The sequence below is a fragment of the Triturus cristatus genome, chromosome 3_2 (assembly GCF_964204655.1).
Source record: "Triturus cristatus chromosome 3_2, aTriCri1.1, whole genome shotgun sequence".
NCBI lineage: Eukaryota > Metazoa > Chordata > Amphibia > Caudata > Salamandridae > Triturus > Triturus cristatus.
In genome coordinates, this window is record NC_140584.1 from 987,795,863 (window position 1) to 987,820,937 (window position 25,075).

General features: G+C 43.7%; 1 long non-coding RNA gene across 1 annotated transcript in view; it reads right to left on the minus strand.

Moving 5' to 3' along the window:
• LOC146858940 (uncharacterized) overlaps nt 1-25,075 on the minus strand; it is a 263,950-nt gene that overhangs the window by 100,107 nt on the left and 138,768 nt on the right. The window contains exons 2-4 of the long non-coding RNA XR_014979711.1: nt 10,818-10,858; nt 8,787-8,845; nt 1,840-1,907 (exon numbers count right to left, since the gene is read on the minus strand). This is a non-coding gene — a long non-coding RNA (uncharacterized LOC146858940). The remainder of the gene's footprint in view (nt 1-1,839; nt 1,908-8,786; nt 8,846-10,817; nt 10,859-25,075) is intronic.

Here is a 25,075-nt window from a genome sequence, read left to right on the forward strand (position 1 = left end):
TCCGTCAGACAGTAGTCGACTGTACTTTTTTATTTTGTTGCTTTTATTTTGAAGCACATTTCAGCAGGTTCTGCGACATCTATAGCTCAAGACCTCTGTATATTGCACTTTAACAGGCATGCACTTTAGTTCATTTTCTCATTAAATTATTCTTGTGCTTATTGGTGAACGTCTAACAATGGATAAGTCTAAAATTCTGCAAAATACAAATTCCCATGTATAAATTGAGGTTTTTGCACCTCACAAACTAAACTTGTTTTCAGATTGGAAAAACCATCATTAGAGATTTGTTCTGCCCCCCCCCCCCAAAAAGTTTGCATTATATCTTTCAAAACTGCACCGGGTAGTGATGGTTTTTACAATCGCACCTCTATTGGCATGTGCCAGTATATTTCTAAGATAAATCTAAAAGTCTTTTGTGGTGCTATATGGTATAGATGCATCATACTACTCCATATGCATCCAATACATTGTGGAGACCTCCGTTTACGTGAGAAATTGATGTACCAAAGCACTCGTCATATAGTAAATAAATGGTGGTGTCACCATGTACAATAAACACAATGAGAGAAACGGAGTCTTAAAGATGTTTCAAGGAAGCTTGCGTTACAATGCAGAAAAAGTCGACGTTTCGCCACACATGACTTCTTCAAGGCTGTAATTTTATATATATAATATATTAGCAAAACACACTTCTGTAAATACATTCCTTATATCCTATGTGCAACCATTGTGCTCCATATAATATATCGTGATCGTATATCAGGAAGATAGCGGCGAACCAAGGAAATACCACATGCAAAATAAGAGTGTCTCTGATGTGTATATCAGCTGAAAAATCTACTCGGAACATGTAAATTGAGGGTGACCACGAAAGACAAAAGCTGAAAAATAGGCGCGTGAAACTAAAGTCTGTCCATAAGCATCTCCCTCTAAGGTGAACAAAAAGTAAAACTAGTAGTTACCCCAAAGAGTGGTATGACAGATCGCCAGACACCAAGAAGGAAGAAATAGTCTTAGGTAAAAGAGTCTGACCTAATAAATTGCTAATGAAGTCACTAATATGCAGTACAACAAGCGCGGGTCGAGACAATATCTGTGACTGGTAAGGAGAGAGAATATCTTATGTTTTAGTCATCCTACCGTTACTTAACCAAAGAGGTGAAACTAGTACGTCCAGTAAAACCCTGGTATCAAGCTTCCGATCAGAGCCTGAGTTGGGTATATCATCCAACATGTTATCAAAGGTAACCAGCTGTTCAAACCGCAGAGGACCAAATTTCCAACTGCTCAATACTTGGAGAATGCTGTCCTACAAAGACAGTCATGTAATCAAATATACTATTATTTGATCCAGCTCTAATTCGATGAAGTCCCCAGAAAAAAGAATTCTTTAGTTTGATTGTCTCTCTTTATGATGGACAACTTGCAGCGAAAAATTGTTATCCCATTGTAGCCAAGGTATGTCGACCAGACAAGGCTTCTTAAAGGTATCTATTGTTTCCAAGTGTATAGAACTGAAGTGTTTTCAGGTCTTTACCAACCAGTATAGTCCTGAGAAAAAATATTTAATATTAAAATAACATATCTACTTTAATTGATATAGCAATATTTAACAGTACATGAAACTAGAAGTTGACCACCTAAGAGAAATGAATGTATGTCTTGTTGATACAAACCACCACCTTTGAGGTGAAAGACGAACTGTATCATTTGAGACATGTAAAAACACCAAAAGTACTCTACAGCACCTGAAACTGACAGGAATACGTCGCATAGCAAAACGTTTATCAAAAAAGAAAATTATAACCCTAAATGTTCTTCCAATATATCGCTTACCTTCGTCCCGCTTCCAAATGTCGTTCTCCTGGTACAGCAAGTGTTACAAACCACCATTTCTCAAGAACCTGTGTTTTAAAAGCATGAGGCAGATGGAAATAGAGAACAGACTTTAGAAAAAAAAAACGTAAGTATCACATGCAAACGCGGTCGCAATCTTGTAGTGTTCATGCTATTGGAAGCTAGTTAATGTGATATCAAGCGTTTCCTTAATCATTCAGCTATTGGAACGTTGTGTATTTGGTTAATTTCAAAAGTTGTTTGGTAACAATTCATTTTTGGTCTTTATCGGACTACCACAATACATAAACGGTATATAAATAACCCAAAGAATTGTAAATCGACATCGTCAAGGAATAGAGATTTACAGAAGTACTGAATATATCAGTAATTATATTTACGTGTATGTATCACTGGAAACAATTAGCAATGTATTCCATATTTCGTACTTGAGCTGAGCAATTTACTTGTTCTGGGTGGCTTTTTCAGTTTATATACATGTCTGGGATGGGGATTTTTAAAAAGAAATTGGACTTAAGGTGGGGGTGCCCGAGATAGGCATGCCTATGCCTGTACCCCCCTCGCCAAATTCCAGTTTTCTGACCTGCCCCTGGAGGCAGTAGACCCCGAACTGCCCCCCCCCCCCGGGGGGGCAGAAAGCCCACTAGTCGCCAGGGATTTTTATTTAGTTTTTGGGGGCTGGGGACTGCCCCAAATGGACATACCAATGCCCCCACCCCCAAACATATTCAGCAGATTTTCTGCCCCCGCATGGGGGCAATATCCCCAGGGGGGTCAGAAAGCCCTTTTGGCACCAATGATTGTGTTTTTTTAAATTTTGTTATTCATTCTATATGCAGGGGAGGGGGCTGCTCAAAATGGGCATGCCAATGCCCCCACCCCATAAATATTGTGCAGCCTTTTTGCTTCCCCCTCGGAGGCAGATGGGGGCAATAGCCCCCGATGTGCCCTCCCCCTGGCAGGGGGGCAGAAAACACACTAGGTACCAAGGATTTTATTTTCATGTATATAGGGGTGGAGGCTGGGCAAAATGGACATGCAAATGACCCACACCCTGCAAAAAACCCTACAGTCCTGCCCCTCCCCCCACCCCCCGGAGGCAGATGAGAGCAATAGTCCCTAATCGTCCCCCCATGGGGGGACTGAAAGACTACTATGCACCAGGATTTTTTTTTTTACTTACACAGGTGTGGGGGCTGCAGAGACTGCATGCTAATGTCCCCACCAGCAAAAAAGGCTTTCTGCCCCCCGAAAGGCCCATCTGAGCAATAGCCCTTCATCAGCTCCCCTGCGGGGGGGCGGCAGAAAGCCCACTAGGTGCCAGGGATATATTTATGGGCATGCCAGTGAGCAGCCCCATAGGCCCGGGTTGCTCCCTTTTTTTTAGGCACACCCTTTGGCTGTTTCAGCGATATTTTCATTCTCGTCTGCTCCCGGGTGGGGGGAGGGCAAGAAATCCATTAGAAGCCAGGGAGAGTTTGTGTGTGTAAACTGGGGGTTGGGTGATATTCTGCATGTACTGACCTTAAGTTGGCAGTTTTGAGGAATGTGTGGGTATAGTAGGTTTCTCTATATAGCCCCGAGCAAAAAAACCTGGTCGTTTTATGAGGGGTAATTTTGAAGTCTACACAATACATTTTGGGCCCTTGCCTGTTGTGGGTACTGAACCTCCCCCCCCCCCCCCCCCCAGTAGTGCGGTACCATTTTTTTATCAGGAGACTTGGGAGAATGTGGGGTGGGTGGAAGGTGGGGAACCCACTCAGATGACAGAACTTTCCACCACAGTAATGTGGGGACAATGTGTTTTTTGACGAAGTTTGAGGTTTTCAAGGGATTCTGGTTAACAGATCGTGGTGAGAGCCAGACAAGTCACCCCATCCTGGATTCCTCTGGGTGTTAAATAAAAAAAAAAAATAGATTTGCCAGGGTTCCCTAGGTGCCAGCTGAACTAGAGTTCAAAACCCACAGCTAGGCACTTTTCAAAAAAAGGGTCTGTATCACTGTAAAAATGTGGAGGTCCACGTTAAGTTTTAGGCCATTTCCTGTCGCGGGCACTAGGCCTACCCAGACAAGCGAGGTACTCTTTTTAGCGGGAGACTTAGGGGAACACTGAATTCTTAATGTCATTACCTATTGACTTTCACTGCATTTCTGCCATCCAAATGTAAGACAATGTGTAAAAAGAAGTCACATTTCAATCATTCACATGCTAGTATGGGTACCCAGAATTTCGTAGATGTGCAAATAGCTACTGTTTCTAAACTATATTTTGTTCCCATTTCGGAAATTAATAGGTGTCTTTCATACCCATTTTTCACGGTATATATTTACCAAATGAATTGCTATATACCCAGTACACAATGATAAACCATTGCAGAGCGCTGCTCAGTTATTGGCTCTGGGTTCCTTTGGTTCTTGGTGAACCTACAAGTCCTACATATCTCTCCAACCAGAAGAGTCCAGCGAATGTAATGGTATATTGCTTTCAAAAATGCATACTTGGAAGAAGTTACAGGTGAAAATGGTAGCACAAATGGCTGTTTTTTACAACTTATTTTTCTTATTTACAACTTTTTTTCTTTAAAAAAAAAAAGTTTGAACGCTCCACACAAATGACCTCTTTCTGAATGTTGTCTACTTTTCTGAAACATAGCTTTCCAGGATCCATTATTGCTTTAATACCCATTTCTACCACTATCTGGAAGGAGGTTGAAAGCACAAAAAATAGGCCTAGCCGCTTAAGGGTTAAAGATAAAGGAGATGCATATTATGTAGTCTCTTCTGCTTTGTTTACACAGTATATTCAGAGAAGCACTTCTTTCCAACAATGTTGCATTCTGAATCAGAAACATTAACATAAATAAATAAATACAACCAACACTACTGTGTAACCTCAAATGTAATCGTTTTTGTGCTGTACCAAGATTACAGACCCTGGAGGAACTAATTGTAACAGCAAAAACCCACATTAATGCCTTTCTTTGACCACAGTCCTCAGTATAAAAGTCTGTCTTGTTGTTGTTCTTTATCACTCCAGTCAAGCTTACCCCCCACCTGGCTGACCTTTTGATCGGTGGAAACCGGACCTGCACTTAAAAATATTCTGGTTAAAAAATGCGGGGAAACTGATTTTCACATAGTGCAGGATAATATTTGCCTAATTTTTCATTAATAAAATCAGTTACTTTCACTGTTAGCTTGGAGAATCCCTGATTATTACTAGCCAAATCAGAACTCAAGATCACCCCCAAACATTGTGTCATGGCATAATAGCAGACTCTTGTACCTTTTGGGGGATAATCCTGCATTAGCATTATCTAACAAGCATTGGCAAAGACAATAGGTCTTGCCTTTGAGAACTCTTTGGTTTGCCAGTGCTTTTTTTTTTTGCCTTTCTGCACAGCATCCTCCTGTTGTGCAGCATGGATTATTAAGAAAAATAACCCAAGGATGTGGCTGACGCATGCCTGATAAAGGATGCAGGTTTTTAAAAATTTTTATTTACTCACCTAATCCGGCTTGGCAAATGAAAAAAAAATGTGTGAAAGTGTGGGTTTTGGGTGAGAAACTGAAAGTAGAAGGAAGGAGTAGCAACAGGGGAGGACACAAAAGTGAGTGCAACATGGTAGGGCAGGAGAAGCTCACGGGAGACGATGAGAAGTACCCCAGGAAGACAGCTAAATCGCACATGCAGTGGAGTGTGATTTTTGTGGTTGTAACTATTGGTTTTTCACATTGTGACATGCATACATAACATTGTGAGTGTAGGTACACACCCCATAGACAACACGGAATTACTGTATAACACTATGTATTACATTGCATACGGTCAGGGTACGACTCAAAAATCTTCTAACGTGAATTAACCATTAAAAACTAGCACTGCAGCATTCCCTCCCCACCACCTTTCCAATGTATCTATTTCGATTGCTTTACCCCACTTTCCTCATGTTCCCACCAGTTTGCATAGTGACATACCCACTTGCCAGGGTAGGTGGCTAGAGCCAACTCTCCCTATATCCCACGGACACCCCACATCATGATTACATCGCACTAATCCCATGGTTACACAATGAGCTTTCTCTTCCTGTTCCCGTCATTCACCCCACTCACGGACAGTGTGGATCCTTAATCGGTTCCATTTTCCCCCAGATAGTCTCCCACTGGTCAAGGGAATGGCATCTGCTGTCCCTCGTGTCTATGTACTGCTGTCTCCGGTTCCACCCATCTCCTCTTTCTACCAGATGTCCCATATTGGAGCTGTGCTGGATTCCCACGACTTTGCTATATGGTGCTTTGCTAGTGCTTGGGCCAAGTTCTGGAAATAGGCCAGTTGCTTCATCTGTTTAGTTACTGTACTCGTATCCCGCAGACCTCTGAGGGAGCCAGTGGCAGGATAGAAATAGTTACTTTGGATATGCATGCATCACCTCTATCTACATGGAATGTGAATATTATCTGACGGGTTCATATATATGTACAAATTCCGCATCCTCCATGTGGCATCTGGGACAAGTGGACTGCGCACCAGTGTTAGTTTTCCCTATTTTGTTTGCGGTTAAATCAGCGTGATGTACATAATTGGATTGCGTGAAATGGAACCTCTCATTTCTATACAATCTTTACCGATCTCGGGCAGTGAAACCACAAGGTCATCGTTATAACAGTACCCAATTTGTTTGCCTGCCAGTCTTTGAGAGCCTGTGATCCGCTTGAGGTAGTCGGCAGTAGCACCCATTATTACTTGTTTTGTCCACCCAGTGTCTAGAGTCATCTCGAACATTCATGTAGTTTTGGGGTAGTCTTGTTCTGATCCCCATATATATATATATATATGACCCGTTACACCACGTAAGGCAGAGTACAAAAGGAACAGTCTTCGTCGTAGGTCATGTGTGGTCATCCGGTCCTTCAATGAGCATAACTTCTTATCCTCCAACTGGTCCGCCCACACCACGATCCCTGCTGCTGTCCTTATATTTGGTGTAACTGTCAATTGCCTACTTTGTGGTGTTGCCAGAGTGGAAGATTCGGGGCAAACAGTATCGCCTTCCTACTGCCATGTACTTCCTCTGGCACCACGCAGATGCTCTCAGCAGCACATTATTAATGCTAGCTTTCAGTGGAGTGCTTAACCAAGAAGAAAAAAAGTGCTTGAAAAGCAAGCAGTGGAAGCATAAAAAAAATAGCCAAGAGATGGTAAATAGGCTATGCTGTTTGGCGGCACAAACAATGTGGACAAGATAGTACATGAATAATTAGTAGGCAAGTGAGTGACGGGAGACAAACAATGGTAAGCAACAGGCACGTGCCACTCACTGGTATTTCTTTGGAAAGCCCACAATATGTCTTTCACAACAGTCTGAAAGCAACACAGGACCATGCAAATGGTAGCAAGGGCTGCACTAGTGCACAGACAATAACGAAACAAGGTGTGGAATCTGTTTACATTTTGTCTGCAAGTGCAAGAAGTCAGTTCAAAAAGACAATATTAGCGAACATAACAAACCTGAAGTGTACAACGCCAACGATGCCCGACCGTGGCAAAATATTCGTAGGAAGAAGGAATTATTCTCTCCCTGATTCTGTCAGCAAACTCTGAGCAAATAATTCAGTAGCAATGATGTAAGCCTCATAATGCCTGACCTCTTTAATTTTTTTACCCTTTCGTTGCTAGACCTCCAGACCCTCCCCCTCACCCCCCCCCCCACCCCCACAGTGCGAATCCATTTTGTTTGCCTATTTGGGTTAGTTTGCGCTTAGGCCGCCATACCAAATGTATCCATACCAATTTTGGGTTCATTTTTCCCCCCACATTCTGAATTCAGCATGGGGTCCATTTGAGTAGATCCTTCAAGGTTTTCCCATAGAAACTAACAATTGAAATAAAAAAATATTGAAATTGAGTTGAAAAAACAACAACCATTTGTGACAATATCTTCATCTATAACTTCTTGTTACAATGTCAGATGTTCGAAAGCAGTATACTGTTGTGCCCCCTGGACCCTTAATGTGGAGATTTAAAAGGTTTGTAGGTTCTCCAATGACCTGAGGTACCCAGCTCCAACAACCGAGCTGCACCTTTCAATGGCTTTTCATTGTGTACAGACTATACAGCAATTGATATTGTAAATAATAAAGAATGGATAACGGGTATGAATGAATACTCTGTATTTCTGAAATGTACACCAGATACTCACTTTAGGAGAAAATGTGTACATCACTTGTGTGTGTGGGGCCTAGTACCCACGACAGGGAAGGGCCCAAAACGTATTGTGGAGACATTAAAAGTATCTATTACAAAACAGCCTGGTTTTGCAAGGGGGCACCTGCATTTTTGCTCCAGGGCTTGGCGGGCATCTAGGGGAAACCTACCAAACTCAGACATTTCTAAAAGCTGGACACCCAGGGGAGTCCATGGAGGTGTGGCTTACGTGTATTCTCCAATGCTTTCTTACCCAGAATCCCCTGCAAACCTTACATTTCTGTGTGGAAAAGTTGTAGGATCAAAGGGCCGGCACAAGTTTTCTACCACCCAACGTTCCCCCGGATCGCCAGATAAAAGCGGTACCGTACTTGTGTGGGTGTACCAAGTGCCCGCAACAAGGTAGGGCCAAAAACATTGTGGTGATAAAGAGAACTGCTGTAGGTGTACTAATTAGTCCTTGGGTCGGCAACCATGTAGGAAAAGCTATCAATCCCATACATTTCTGAGAAATAGACACCCGGGGAGTCCAGGGAGGTGTGGCTTGTGTGGCTCCCCCAAGGTTCGCATGCCCAGAATACCCTGCAAAGGTAAAACGCTGAATAAAAACACAAATTTTACTTGCATTTCTGTGATGTAACCTACAGAAATGTGCAGGGATCTATTAAATTCATACTACTCAGCATTCCCCCACTTGTCCCGATTAAAAACGATATCCTACCTGTGTGCATGGCCTACTGTCCGCGACAGTAATGTATCACATGAGGGTCAACAGCAGTCCTAGCAAAATATAAAACGATACAGACCAGTTAGTTCGCCTTTACTCTCACGGTTGCTCCCAACACTCGAGTTGCATGTGGAACAATTAAAAACATGCGGGTATGCATAGAGACTCTTCGTACGCCTCTTTGAACACCGACTCTACATCTCTTACAGAGTAAGGTAGTTTTTCAATCTTGCCACATCCTCCGCCACTCCACCTCTTTGAACACTTGCCTGCTCAACTACAAGGCTGCCTATTGTAGACTGCTGAAACTGCACTAAAGTCATCTTTGAATCTGGAGAGCAGTCCTTGAATACAACAAAAGCATTGAAGGTTGCCAAATGAACAGTCAACTTCTTATATCAAATGAATGTCTTATTAACAGCACTGGAACGCTGCAAATCATTGATCTATTCTATCTACAACACCCATGTGCTTTATGCAGTCTAAAATGCACACAGGTTTGTGCACTTCAGCAACCTGACCTCAAACAGTTACAGGTGAAGTATTTTCATTATGAATTATTTTCAGCATGTGGACCGCTCTCCTGTCTGAAAATTTCACAGCTAGCAGTTCATCACTATGCAATGCACTGTTCCCTCTGAAGGTTTTTTTTTCTATACAAGCTCTTTACGGTTAGAGTGAATTGTGCCACATGCAACAGTGTCCACCAGTGTGGAAGTTATCTACGTATAAATGGTGACCTTTGTTAAAAAGTCCTCTACCAAGTTCCTACACTAACTCCAAAAGTGGACAAACAATCGGGGGATCAGTGCACCCCAAAACTGACATATCCAGTAGTACTCTGACAGCATACACATATTAATTCCATAACATGCCCTCTTCCTAGGAATGTAATGCCGTAAAAACCAAACTGCTCTTGAACAGGACCAGCCTCATCCACAGCTTTTTCTTTTCCTGGAACATAGATCTCTGAAAAACTATCAATGACAGGCCAAAGCTTGAAGAGACGGTCACAATCCGGTTGATCCAGTGGCAATGCTGAAGCAGTAACAACAAAATGCAGCGTCCAAAGCAGAAGCAAATACCGATCACAATTCATGGTTGTAGGAAATATAGCTGTTGTCAAGGAACTAGTAGGCCAATATTTAGAGAGCGACGACTTCCTTATTGATCCCATCAAATAAGTTAAACCCCAGAACTTCTTCAACTCATCCTTTTTTTTTGGGAGTCCACTGGCTAGCTCTAGAGTGGCACTTTTAGTCTGGTCAACAATTTCATCCAAAAATACATTTTCCATAAACTGAAAGAAATTTATAGGCAAAAAGTTTTCAGTATTGACTCTACAGACTGCGACACCACTAAGGCAGGCAACACAGGCTGTGCCATGTTTGGGGCAAACAAGAGTACTTTCAATGGGAAGCCTTTCAGCTCCAGGCTGCAATCCAAATTCCTCTTGCTGCATATTAGTGTCCGTCTCTAAAACAGGCACTTTTTCCACGCTGATACCGCCTTCATCATCAAATAATTCTACTTGGACAGAAAATTCAGATCCAGAATCTTGGACTTTGTCCTCTGCTTTGGATGCTGTGTCACTCAAAACCATGGTCAGAGCAAGATTCGAGAAGCTTACCAACAACCTGCTGAGCAGTCTACCTGCGGTTAGCTATAATTGTCAAACTGAAAGTAAAATTACTGGCATATAAAAATCTGAAAGGAAAAGTCAATCGACACAAAGCCCTATATACTCAAAAACAATACCACTCACTTGCCAGAAACAGCAAGACAGGATCAACTGCATCTACACTGCCTAGACACAGCAAGCACCTAAGAAATCCTGTTGGAAAGGTAAAAAATAAAGAAACGCGTCACACGTACCACAAGGCAATATAAAACATGTGCAAATCAATATGTTACTTTGAAAGACAATCACACAAAAATCGATTCAAACAGTACAGTAAAAAAAATATTTTACAAAGAGGCCAGGGATACACATTAGATGAAAAGTTTACAAGATGAGTTGCTTACCAGCCCCAACTTCACAAACTACAGATCTGCCAAAGCTGCACCTGCAAAAAAATGATTCACAACCAAGACAAAGTAAACATTTGGCTCAATATTAAAATAAAAATTTAAACACATGAAAATGATAACAAAATAAACTCATTCCCTCGAAAGGAGGCATGACAAAGGCAAAAAAGACCACCAGATGGAAGGAAACCTTACCCCAGAAGCAGATCCCCTACCACATACATAATCTTATTCCCAGGTTACTCAAGTGTTGCCACCCGCCCTGAGGCCCAGTCCACTAAAAAAGATCAAAAACCCCAAAACATCTGTTCTCAAGGAGGAGGGTGGAATGCAAAATATTATGGCCCCCAAAGAGAGAGACCCTTGCCTAAGGTTACACTCGCACACAAAATCCCTGATTTAGTGGGCTTCCATCACCCCCCCCCCCAGGGGGTATTATGTCTAATAATGCCTAATCTAACTTTGAGGTGGGGGGACAGAGTAAAAAAATACATGGTCCCCAACGGTCACTACCCTTCAATCCCTAGTGTCTATTGGGCTTCCGCTCCCCCACAGAAGACATATTGGCCTACAAATGGCTAATCTGCCCTCGGAGGAGAGGTGGGGGAGCGGAATACAAAAAAGGCCGCCAATAGGGAGTGACCTTTCAACACTATCCCTGGTGTCTAGTGGACTTCCACCCCCCCCCCCCCCCCCCAAGAGCAGATTGGCCGAAACGCGATTGTTCTGCTCTTGCGGGCAGGGGGAATACAAACAAAATAGCCGAGGGAAATGACCCTTGCCCAAGGATTCGTTCCCCTTCCAAACCAAATCCCTGTTAGCTTTTGCTCTCCCCAAAGGGCAGAGCGGCCTAAAAACCGCCTATCTGCCCTCAGGGGTGTGCAAAATAAAAAAACAATATGGCCCTCAATAGGAGCGATCATTGCCTCCACTTCTACAAATATATATTCCTGGTGTCTAGTGGGCTCCCATCCCCAGAGGGCAGTTCACCTAAAAATGCTGAGTCTGCCCTCCTGGGGAGGTAAAATACCAGAAAACAAAAGTATCCCCCAACAGGAGCTACCCTTGCCCAAGGGGCCGCGACCTGTAGTCATCACAAAAATAAAATCCTTGGTATCTAGGGGAGGCCCAAACATGAATGCACAATAAGTTTTTAAAAAGGGATCGACCCCTGTCCAAGGTGCTGCTCCCTCAACAGAAAACACAGCCCTGGTGGTCTTGTGGTGTAAATTCCTGCTCCAGGACCGTAGCCCCACGATTGTGGAGCAGGAATCCACTACAGGCAGACACAGGGAAAAAGGAAAAACTCTTTCCTTTCCCCGTTTCTGTCTGGTCCCTAACCTTTAAGCATCTGCTGCCACCCCTTATGGTGGCATGTCGCGGTGTGCCGTAGGCTGAGCACCAGCGTGCCCAACATTGGTGAGTGCTAGGCTGGCTTGGAGCTATCCTCAGCACATGAGCACTGGTGCTGGGGACGGCTCCAGGTAGTCTTCAGCACCCAAGCGGTTAACTACCTATGTGGAAGTACCTTGGAGATACCAAACCTCTCATGAAAAAAGTGCTTATGTTTTACCAGCTCATCTAAAAGCACTTTCATCGATACCCTGCCATCAGCTTCAAAATTAGGTTCACAAGGTGTTTATCAGGAAATGTAGGGGTAAACTAAATTGGCACAAATGATTATCCGAGCTGGCCAACTTTTGCAGTTAATATAATTTGATCATCTCCAGAATCCATAAACAACAAAAAATGATTTTTTACAGAGCAACTTTGAGCTCAGCCAAGTAGAACCCATCACTAGACTGCCCATTTAGCACCACCAACTGAGACATTTAAAGCAACCATTGATTTCTTCTGGAAGCCAGTACTCCCCACCCAAAGTATTAATTTATCTCTGACTTTTTGTTTCTGACCAAGTAGTATCGAGCAGATTCGCAAAATGTCAACTACACCAAACATAAACTGCAATGTGTTCCTGCTTCAGTTAACTGAACTCTTCAAAAGTAACTTTCTTCAGGGGCTGCTTCTTCTGCATTTGTTAGTATTGACTTGCCAAAAAGTGCAGCTTGCGCAGAGCATAGAGAAATGAGCTTGCACGCCAGTGCAACTTTTCCATCAAGGATGCTGGTCAGTAACGCCCACCCAGAACCCTAGTGAGCTTTGTGTGGTACGTGTACGGTGTACATCCTCTATTGGTGTGGCCTCTTAATACTGGTAGCTACCTGCATTGTGCATATAAAATAGCTGTAGGAGTCATGCAAATAGACACCCGTAATGCATAATAACAATAATCAAGTCTTCTTGGTACACTGTTCCTGCAACACTGTTTTAATTGTTTTATGTCCCTAGATGAAATCCTTGTGACCAATGCCCTTGTTATCTCCTCAGATACATTTGAATATCTACTGTACTAGCTATATCATAAAAGGGCTCCATTGAGATGGCAGACTTCTCGATTGAAGTGCCTGGGATCACTCCACACAAACTAATTGGAAGAAGCTAAGAACATACATGAAAAATAAACTATGGCAGTTAAAGACATTACTAATACATGTTCTGCATCATAGGATGTTTATTAATAGACATACACATTAGACATGTCCCACCCATGCCTACCATCCTGGCATAATTTTGTGTTAGAAATGGGGTTCCTGGTTGACTTGGGCCTGAGCCCTGGCCAAGCAGTAGCCCAAATCCTAGTCAGGGTGAGGCACCAGCAATCTCCAAATTCACCTGTGCTCACCCTCTTGAAGGCAAGGTTTAATGTATTTGTGCAACACTTCAAACTGTAAAACAGTGGAAACAGCACACAAAAAGATTCCACACTAGGTTAGAAAAATAGATCTTAATTATAATAGATAAAACAAGACCAAAATGACAAAATCCAATGAGTAGAACCAGAGATATTGATTTCTAATGAATTAAGTGAAAATATCGCCAACAAGCACTAAGCGCCAACAAGGGATATCTTTTTCAGGCCGACTACGATGAAGCATGGGCCGGCTACAGTGACTATGTATGGCCAGTTGAGCAAAAGTACCTTAGGCCGGGCTGTTTCGCCGTTGAAGATCCTGCGACGAGGAGGATTTGGGATGCAGCCGAAGCATTTTGTCAATGTCAAAGTGAAACATTTGTGTAAATCCTCACAGTGGCTGCGATGCGCGGGTCCTGATCCATGTAGCAGCGGCGAGGTGTCGGCTCTGATGAGCGCAGGGGCTGCGATGCAGAGTTCTTGGTAGCGGCGCCAAAGTTGCCATCGATGGGGATGCGAAGGCCTCAAGCCGGGTAGAGCTTCACGCATGATGGTTCTGAAGGCAATGTGTCATGTTGATCCATGCAGCAGAGGCAATGTGCTGGTTCTGGTCATGCAACAGGGGCGATTCACCAGTTCTGATCGATGCAACAGCGGCGATATGCCACTACGAGAGGGGATGTGTGGATTTGGCTCAAGAAAGCACCTTAGGCCCAATTCCAAGGGTCCGTGACTGGGCTAGCACCACTTGGCAAGGCAGTCTCACAGATGGCAGAGTCAAGGTACAGAAGCGGGATAGTTGGAAGTCTTTTATGTCCCTGAGACTTCAGATCAGAACAGCCAACTAGCCCTTGGAGTTACTTTGAGTTCTGGGGGTCAAGTGATGCAGATCCAACCCTTCTCAGCCAGACCAGGAAGGCAGCAGGCAGCAAGTCAGCACAGCAAGAAAACAGTGCTTCCAGAGCAGCAGTCCAATGGAGTGGCAGTCCTTCAGCAGCACAGCAGTCCTTGCTGACAGAGTATCTCAGGTCCAGAAGTGTACTGAAGTGGCTGTGTCTGAGGTACAGTTCTTATACCCATTAGTGCCTTTGAAGTGGGAAGACTTAAGAAGGAGGCTTTTGAAGTGCACAGAGACCCTCCCTTCCTGCCCACGCTCCAGACTCACTACAGGGGGGTATGCAGCCCTTTGTGTGGTTGACAGGACACAGGCTATTCAGGTGTAAGTGAGGCTGGGTCCAGTTCCTCCCACACACCTTGCCAGCTCACCTACCCCAGACATGTGATCAGAGACAGGCAGCAGGCACCAAATGGCTACAGCAAGAAAATGCCAGCTTTCTAAAAGTATAAACCAACCAACAACACGCCAATACTGACTCAGGAACTATGAACTTTCTTTGTGTTCATGGTCAATGTATTTAATGTCAGTGATCACCTTTAATTTCTTTTCTTGTTATTACACAATGATTTATACCATGATCATTATGCAATACACATTGAAATACACAAATAAACCATGTAAAAATCTTATTATAGGTCAGTAGATTGTATGGACACCCACCCCACAAATAACATATTAAAAATGACAATTGACAAGACCAATCATCACAAACCAACATGTAACAAAATGGAATGAAGCAGTTCTGAATTTTGATGCCCATGAGGAAATGTATTTAATCTTCACTGGATGCTACCTAATAACGTCCTCCTTTCTGGGCTCACTCAACCACACCATGCCAAGCTGTTAAGGGAACAAAGGAGTGGCCTTGTAATTAATCTCTCTCATCCACCGATTTTCCAACACAAAAAAATCAAATGCACTTTGGGCCGAGAATGCGTTAATGAGTTTCGAACCTTTAATGTTCTACAGGTTCTCATCAGGACCCAGAACTGAAACTGAAAAAATATATACAGACATCAATAACCTTTATGTGGGAAGGTTGACTGAATCGAAAATTAATGGAAGCTCCACCAAGTATTTACCTCATGACAATTCCATCCAAACATAAAGATCTATGAATTGCCTTGATGTACCAATTTGACCTGTAAAGAACCAATACTTTACTATGTCCTGACCGTACAAAGAAGTTTTCTCGTGATTTCAATTGACTTTTTACGTACTCACTCCGATCTTGGCTCTTCTGTCCCTTTAATAGATATCCATCTACGGTTTACATATATTTGAATGAAAAAAGATTCAATCACCAACAACAGAAGCCTTCTTTTGTTCTGGAATGCATAAAATAAACCAAGCCCTCACTTAGTCAAATGCGTTTTGAATCCACTGAGAAAATACTCACAGAGGTACAGACTGTTGTAGTGAGAGAGAGAGAGAGAGAGAGAGAGAGAGAGAGCACTAGCGCAGGGGAAATGCATGATTGTTGTGACACTGGTACCAAACTTAGAGGCGCCACTAAAGCGAGCGTCCCAAATGCTAAAGCATTACATCCATGATGCATTCAATGGGCTAACTCTCTTACTGCAACAGATGTAGATTACAGATTTGACTCTACATTACAAACACAAGCATTCCTGCGGTACGAACAAGAATATCCTCTGCTGTATGAGATTATGCCTCTAGATCGATATGAATGCATCATTTATACCGATGCTTCTGCCCAACCTGCCATAGGACCAAAACAGCAATATTCCACGGCATGCCCAATTGTAAAAGGTTGCGTGCATGAAAGAAAATTCAGTCCTGGGAAGACACACACTCAGTCCCTAGGGGACTGTACAGCGCAGTTGGCAGAGCTCAAAGCCATGATACTGGCACTACAAAATATGGATCGTGAATTCCCCACACTTACTGTGCGATTCATTTTATTGTGTCCAGTCCTTAATGAATATTTACACTATTGGGGCAAGAATCGATTTAGAGATTCTAAAGCTTGTACAGTAAAACACAAGATGCTTTGGAAACAGGTGGCTAGGCTGAAAGAAGGCCTGCCAAGGGCTAATGTTATTCATACAGTGAGTCTCAACATGTTGGCGTTCACATTGAAGGGAATTCCATGACGGATGAAGCCGCCAAGGCAACAGTTCGTACTGCTGCCGTTGCTGCAGTAACCCACTCAAGTACGAGGATAGACGGAACAACTATGGTGGCAGTTAATGCCACGCGCAATGGATCAGCCCTGCCAAAAGGCTTTCCACTCAAGCACTCCTACAAGTTAGATGCACAAAACATTCCACATGCTCAGATTCCAGGAGTGGGACTTAGAGTACCAAACATTAATCTCAGATTAGGACAGATACTAGCTGCACATGAGGGTCTTGGTTCTGCTCACGCAGGGATTACTGCTACAGTTTCATTACTGAAGCACCGCCATTGGTGGACAGGTCTATCAAAACAGACCAAGGACTTTGTCCTTAAATGTGACATCTGTCAATAGATGAAAGAGTCCACTGTAGCACTTCCAGCACATACCCCTCAATTGGTCCAAGACGAGCCTTTGCCTTGTGTTGATTTGGGCAAACACAAGGAGATGATGGTCGGAGCGCAGAAACTTTTCAGACACTCACCTCCAGTCACAGATCTGGGTTGAATCCATCATCGTTTGTTAGCTTATTTTGCAACCCCAGTTCAGAACCAGCCATATGCAAATCGCTCTTGACCCTGTGCCTCATGGGAACAGTCCAGGCTGAACTGCCAAGCCAGGTCTTCCCTGGCCCGGAAACAAGCAGCCTGGGACTAGTTTCAGGGTAACACCCCTCTTCAGCCTGGCTAGATTGAATCCAGTGGCAAAGCGTACAAGGGACCCCCGTCTGGGCATACCCCGCCAACTTAGGTTGAAAAAAGCAAACACAAGGAGATGATGGACGGAGCGCTGAAACTTTTAAGACACTCACCCCCAGTCCAAGATGTAGGTTGAATCCATCATCGTTCTTTAGCTCACTACGCAACCCAGGTCAGAACCAGCCATATGCAAATCAGTCTTGACCCTGTGCCTTATGTAAACAGTCCAGCCCTAACTGCCAAGCCAGGTCTTCCCTGGACTGGAAACAAGCATCCTGGGACCAGTTTCAGTTAACACCCCTCATCAGCCTGTCTAGCTTAAATCCAGTGGCAAAGCGTGCAAGGGACCCACGTCTGGGCATACCCTGCCAACTTAGAGTGAACAAAGCAAACACAAGGAGATGATGTACGCAGCGCTGAAACTTTTCAGACACTCAGCCCCAGTCACAGAACTGGGTTGAATCCTTCATCGTTCTTTAGCTCACTTTGCCACCCCAGTTCAGAACCAGCCATATGCAAATCAGTCTTGACCCTGATTTAAACGACTGAGGCCCCTTACAATCAGATGGGGCTTACAAGTATATCTTGGTGACAGTGAATTCATGCTCCAGATTCCTGTGGATTTGGCCACAGCACTCGTCTGTTGCTCGAACTGTTATAAAGGATTTGCGAGTCTTTATCGGGACATACGCAATTGGCACACTACATTCCGACCAGGGTCTGGCGTTTAGGTCTCGGGCTTACAAAGAAGCCATAGGAAGTTTGAGTGTGGCCTTACGGTACTCCTCCCCGTACTATCCCGAGGGAAATTAGGTCGTGGAGAGGAAGAACCATGATTTAAAGCAATCCTTACGAGCAAGGGTATTAGCCTTGGGTGGCAGTTGGGTCAATCACCTATATGGGGTTCAGAGGGCACGTAACAACATGCCAAGAAAATCCCTAGAGGTTCATATACCTTATGAACTCCTGTTTGGTGTGAGAATGTGGGTACCAGACCTCGATAGTGTCAGCACAGTGGCGGCTGAAGCACCATTTGAAATCAATGAACGTTTGGCTGTTTTACAGGAACTCAGTGAATTCCGGGCTTTACAAAGCAACGTCCAAGTAAAATGCACTGCCGCTGGGGGAGTGAAGGTAGTTCCTGCAAAACCTGCCTGGGTCCCGAAAATTGGGGACCTGGTCATAGAGAAAATAGTGGACAAAAAAGAATTTGGATCATCTTACAGAGTGCCTGTACCTGTCCTGTCTGTTGAAGTTAGCAGAACTGTACTTCTTCCGCCCCTTGCCAGTCGCTGAGACAAAAGGTTTGTCTCAATTGATCTGATCAAACCACACTATGTGGCTGATTCTCAACAGTAGGCCACATGGACTCCTGAGTTGCCGCCGCACTCCTCTCACTACTGTACAGGAAGTTCAGATGGAAGCTTCAATAATGACAGAAGATTCCACTCTCCAAAGAGAAGCTGTAAACAACAATGAAATGATACTTCTCCCTGTTGAAACAACTACAACGCTACAATGGACAAGTACAGAAGTCTCCGTTCGAAAAATTGACGACATCTATGTGAATATGCCGCGATAGAGTCATCTCCCAGTTCCACAAGATCTGCTGAGCTGCCAAAAATAGACCGGACGGCGTCTTGCTACTTCGTGCATTATGACAACTTCTCATCGGATTTAAGTGAACTAGAGCTGCCACCACCGCAACTCCCTTTCAAGCTATGCATGTACGCTTTCTACTTTTGGCTGAAAAAGACTTACTTAGTCTCACCTTGGTTACATAGCTGGATTGCAATAGGGTTACTCTTCCCGGTACTTTGGATTGGTTTGGTGACTGTATTTTTCTTACTTCTGAATAGACACAATGTCTCAGAACGCTCCGTAGCACAGCATGTGAACTTGGTTCTTAAACCGCATGCATCATCACACCGTGAACTAAGGGACCTGTCCCTGGTGAACATTACAGTAGTTCCAGTTCTTGAAGAAATTGTTTGGGACAGGGTATTGTATAATGTGTATAGTCCTACTGAACTTTAGCAGATTCCATATTTGTTAAAAAAAAATTAATAACATCACCTCTACTATTTTCTCTGATGATTGGGATATTGAAACTGCACAATTTTCTTACAGATCTAGAGCGATTAGCTGCTTTTTCTAATGATTAATTGTATGATGGTTCTTCTAATCATGGAAACATGTTCTGCTACCAACATCATAGTCAACATTTTTTGAACAAAGCTAGTATCCCACACGCTGTTTATAATTACACACAATGGGAACATGGCCCAACACTGCGGTAAGGTAGATCAAAGACATTTGCACAAAAGTTTGCTTATTTTTCAGGTTATGAAACATCAGACCCATCCTTGTATTATTGGCTTGCACCTACACATGCAAAGAAAAATATGCTAACAAACACCAAGCTGATATACTCTGCTTCCTTTATTTCCCAACTGTCTTTACAGGGTTTCGTCTTTTGAAAAGACACCATAGACACAAAATCTGTCTGTGGGACAAAAGATTGGCAAGTTCAGGGAGCTGAGGCCCTATTTAGAGAATGCCTCATACCACATCAAGGGCCTCATGTAGGTAGCCCAATACCGGTCGGTAACGGCCGATTATCGGTAAATATACCGTTACCGACCGGTATTTAGGCTTTTGATATGTAGGGGGATCATTTCTGTATTCGGTAATTTACCGAATCGGTAAAATTACCGAATCGGTAATTTTACCGATTCGGTAAATACCGAATACAGAAATGAGATGTAGGGGGAGTGTGTGGTGGGTGTGGGGATTCGTTATTTACCACCAACTGAAAGTTGGTGGTAAATGACGAATGTCTCAGTTAAGGCATTATTTGGCCCTTAGATGTGTGCAATGTGGCAGACACACATGCCCTCAGGGCATGTATGTGTGCCACATGTGCACACATGCAGGTATCAGGGGTGCAACAGGGTGTCAATGTGACACCCTGCCACCCTTGATTGAGCTCCCCCCATTACCGATTCGGTATTTACCGATTCGGTAATGGTAACTGGCTTCCCATTGATTCCTATGGGCCTCCTGGCCCATAGGAATCAATGAGATACAGGTTACCATTACCGAATCGGTAAATACCGATTCTAAAATACCGACACTTACCGAATCGGTATTTTTTTACCTACATTACATTTACCGATTCATAAATACCGAATCGGTAAAATTCGGTATTTAAGAATCGGTAAATGTAATTTACCTACATATGGCCCCAAATGATTTTTCTGAAGAAAACAGTGCAACAAACTTCATGTCTTGGTAAAGCAAAATTTAAGGATTTGAACACCCGTTGAATTCCTGCATTCTCACACTTCGATAATTGGCAGCAGACACTTCAGTGAGGATACACTAGATACCATGTTACGTAATGGTCCTTTCTATTCATCAGACCTCAATTGGAAGGGATGGTTGGTTTGGCGACAGCCACAAATAGATGTTAATCTAGTTTCCTGGGTAACACCGAAGGGTTTAGGATCACTCTGGTGATGACGTCATATAATGTTGGGAAGTTGTGCCTAGCTTGGCTAAAAACCTCAACATTTTCCCAGGTGAAGCAAAACTTGTCCCTTTCTGATGACATGGATCTCAGGGATTTTTTATTAGGTTCCCGGAATCCACCCCAAAAGCACTTTTTGTATGGAATATACAATGAGCTGTGGTAGATTTCTCAACAGGAAGCTGCTGAGAGATATGCAAAAACAACAATTGATGGACAGAATGCAGAACAATGTCATACATTCACCCCAGTACAGAGATCTGGGCCTAAATCCATCGTTTTTTTGCTCACCATGCCATTCCAGTTTGAACCCAGCCATATGCAAATCAGTCTTGACCCTGTGCCCCATGGGAACAGTCCAGCCCGAACTGCCAAGCCAGGTCCTCCCTGGACTGGAAACAAGCATCCTAGGACCGGTTTCGGGCTTTCAGCCCTCGTCAGCCAGGATAGCTTGATTCCAGTGGCATGGAGAGCAAGGGACTCACGTCTGAGCATACCCTTCCCACTCGGGGTGACAAATGCAAAAACAACAATTGATGGACAGAATGCAGAACAATGTCATACATTCACCCCAGTACAGAGATCTGGGCCTAAATCCATCGTTTTTTTGCTCACCATGCCATTCCAGTTTGAACCCAGCCATATGCAAATCAGTCTTGACCCTGTGCCCCATGGGAACAGTCCAGCCCGAACTGCCAAGCCAGGTCCTCCCTGGACTGGAAACAAGCATCCTAGGACCGGTTTCGGGCTTTCAGCCCTCGTCAGCCAGGATAGCTTGATTCCAGTGGCATGGAGAGCAAGGGACTCACGTCTGAGCATACCCTTCCCACTCGGGGTGACAAATGCAAAAACAACAATTGATGGACAGAATGCAGAACAATGTCATACATTCACCCCAGTACAGAGATCTGGGCCTAAATCCATCGTTTTTTTGCTCATCATGCCATTCCAGTTTGAACCCAGCCATATGCAAATCAGTCTTGACCCTGTGCCCCATGGGAACAGTCCAGCCCGAACTGCCAAGCCAGGTCCTCCCTGGACTGGAAACAAGCATCCTAGGACCGGTTTCGGGCTTTCAGCCCTCGTCAGCCAGGATAGCTTGATTCCAGTGGCATGGAGAGCAAGGGACTCACGTCTGAGCATACACTTCCCACTCGGGGTGACAAATGCAAAAACAACAATTGATGGACAGAATGCAGAACAATGTCATACATTCACCCCAGTACAGAGATCTGGGCCTAAATCCATCGTTTTTTTGCTCACCATGCCATTCCAGTTTGAACCCAGCCATATGCAAATCAGTCTTGACCCTGTGCCCCATGGGAACAGTCCAGCCCGAACTGCCAAGCCAGGTCCTCCCTGGACTGGAAACAAGCATCCTAGGACCGGTTTCGGGCTTTCAGCCCTCGTCAGCCAGGATAGCTTGATTCCAGTGGCATGGAGAGCAAGGGACTCACGTCTGAGCATACCCTTCCCACTCGGGGTGACAAATGCAAAAACAACAATTGATGGACAGAATGCAGAACAATGTCATACATTCACCCCAGTACAGAGATCTGGGCCTAAATCCATCGTTTTTTTGCTCACCATGCCATTCCAGTTTGAACCCAGCCATATGCAAATCAGTCTTGACCCTGTGCCCCATGGGAACAGTCCAGCCCGAACTGCCAAGCCAGGTCCTTAATTTAAAAAAGGCTTAGTTTGTGGTTGACTATGGTATGACCACATTATCATCTAGGATTTATTGACTGGACAACATAGTGTCTTCTGCAATTTACATAATACAGTAAGACATGTCTCAATTATGGTCCATTCTAATTCAGAGCTGGACGTTACAAACATTATGTTCTGGCCACGTACCATGGCATTACATCAACAGTACTAGTCTGTTTTCTGAATATGATCTAAGGGATAGACAGATGATAAAGACACACAGAGATGCAAGGTATATACTATGTTCCCATTGGAAAATTAGACCAATTACCTTTCACCGTGGCTGAGACACCATCCACAGACTGGATTATCCATGGTTACATCACCCTACCGGTCACAGCGTTTCAATTCCAATACTGCCTCCCATACCAACAGGTAGGCAGTTATGAAGCACTAGTGAAAGGTTATGTGCATGAGTTTTGTGAATTACTGTTCAGGTTTGGATGCAGGAATGGGGACACTGAGGTTTTCGTCAGGGGTTCCGATTGTTAGGATGCTTTAAGCAGATCCTTAGTCTGCAACAACATTTTTCTCCACAGGGCTTGCAATGCTTCAGTAGCAAACTTGTTTTGTTATCGGATGGGTTCTCCAGCTGCCGTGATTCATCTGGTGGTCAAGCTGCTCCCGAATGGCAGTTATTGGATGCTGAATGATCAAGGTTAATGCAGAATGGAACTGGGTATCGCTTATCTAGTGACAGTTAATTCCATAGTGACTTGTTGCTCACAAGTACTGTTTCCACCTGCCCGCACAGTTATGGAGGCAGTGCTATAGCCTTCGATAAATGTTTCCGACATACAGTTTGATTCTTTGAGCAAACTGAAAGCCATGCTTTTTCAAAAGGATGTGGTTTTAACTTCAGCCAGAGAGATGTTTGATCTCCATGCTGCAAGGTCCTCGTCTGAGATACAGACACTACTCCACACCAACTTCCAGCTGCATTTTGGGGAGCTGGTCCACCTTATCTTTAACATGTCTGATACGATGCGAATAGTGCACCTTTTTCAGTGTATCGGCTGTGGTCTGGTTAGAACCTTTCTGACAATTTTCAAAGTTGTACCATCATTCATACACTCCGTGTTGAGAAGCGTTTTGGAGGGCTCCCGCTTGTCCTGGTACTTGTGGCGGGAACTCTGATTTACATTTTTCTGCTCTGCAATGGACGTCCCAGTTCAACCCGAAACGGAGACTGCACTGCTGGTGCTGCAGTGCCGTGAGCGCAAAGTACCTCTACGGCACACCTCTGCTTCAAGAACTAAATGAGGACTGGTTCTTATCCTTCAAGCCTGTTTGGGTTGACTGTATACAAACTGACCTCCGTTCATCTGAACGATGCATTTGAGGTTTCGGAACACCTCCCCTGTTGACTACCCTTGACAAGACCCACCTTATCTCTCTCAATTTACGACATGTGACGCTTTGCAATAAGGCAACGAGTTAAATGAGACAATATTAATCCATAATATTGAGAGTTATTATTCCATTAGGGACATTTATTTAATCTTTAAGTCCTCCTGAACTCTGTACAGGCACTGTTCTCCAGACCGCGAGTTCCCTCGCTGTGTTTAGAATGTGTTTATTGGATGCTGTATGAATGTGGTGGGTGTGGAAGCGTTTTTTATAAGTCTTGGTGTCTTTATTCTTAGTGCATACTATTTAAACTTGACTGCATACTATTTAAACTATTTTGTACTTAATATTTCCCAAAAAAATTACAAAATAGATGTTGTTTTGTTACCTGTGGAGCCTAACGGACTGTATGTACATGTTAGCAACATTGATTTTCATAATTGTTTTCTTGGTTTCTTTAGGACTCCTTGTGAGCGTTGCTAAGAATGGCGAGAGATTCCGCCAACTAAAAGTAATACAGGCAGGATATTTTTGTATTTTCTATTGTGTTGACTGTATATAACCTGTCTTTCGCGGTCTGCTTTGCAGCCACAAATATGTCCTGGATATAAGTCTCGGATCACAATTGGTTTGCGCCACCGGACATTGAAATACTGATGGACCCCTTAAAGGCCCATGTGTATTGTTGTACCCAGCGCATTCCATTGATGGTGAATGCATTCTTGGAGCCACCCTGGGATGCTTCAGCTCCTAGTGATGTGAACAGCGGCTCTGGGGATCACTTATGGGTCACAACACCTCCCTCAGTGGCAAATTGGATGGAATCACCTTTGCTCCATAAACCTGCTTCGAGGTGCGCCTCTGGGATCGATATCTGCGGTTGTGGGCAACAGCAATATTGCATCTACGACTTGGAACACATAAAATAAAACTGGCTTTTTCCGTGTGGGAACAATTTGACCTGTTTGTACACAAAATTAACCAAAACTGTTTTTTTTCTCTCCCCCTCTAGGCACCATGGCTTTATGGGTGCTTGGTATTTCAAACAGTATATTAACTCTTAATACTTTTATGAAATATTTTTAAGGGAAGCTTGCTTTTACATGATTTTACATCAGTTGTAAGGCATTTTAGCTTACATATTATCTTGGCTTGCAGGCTTTTTTAGAATG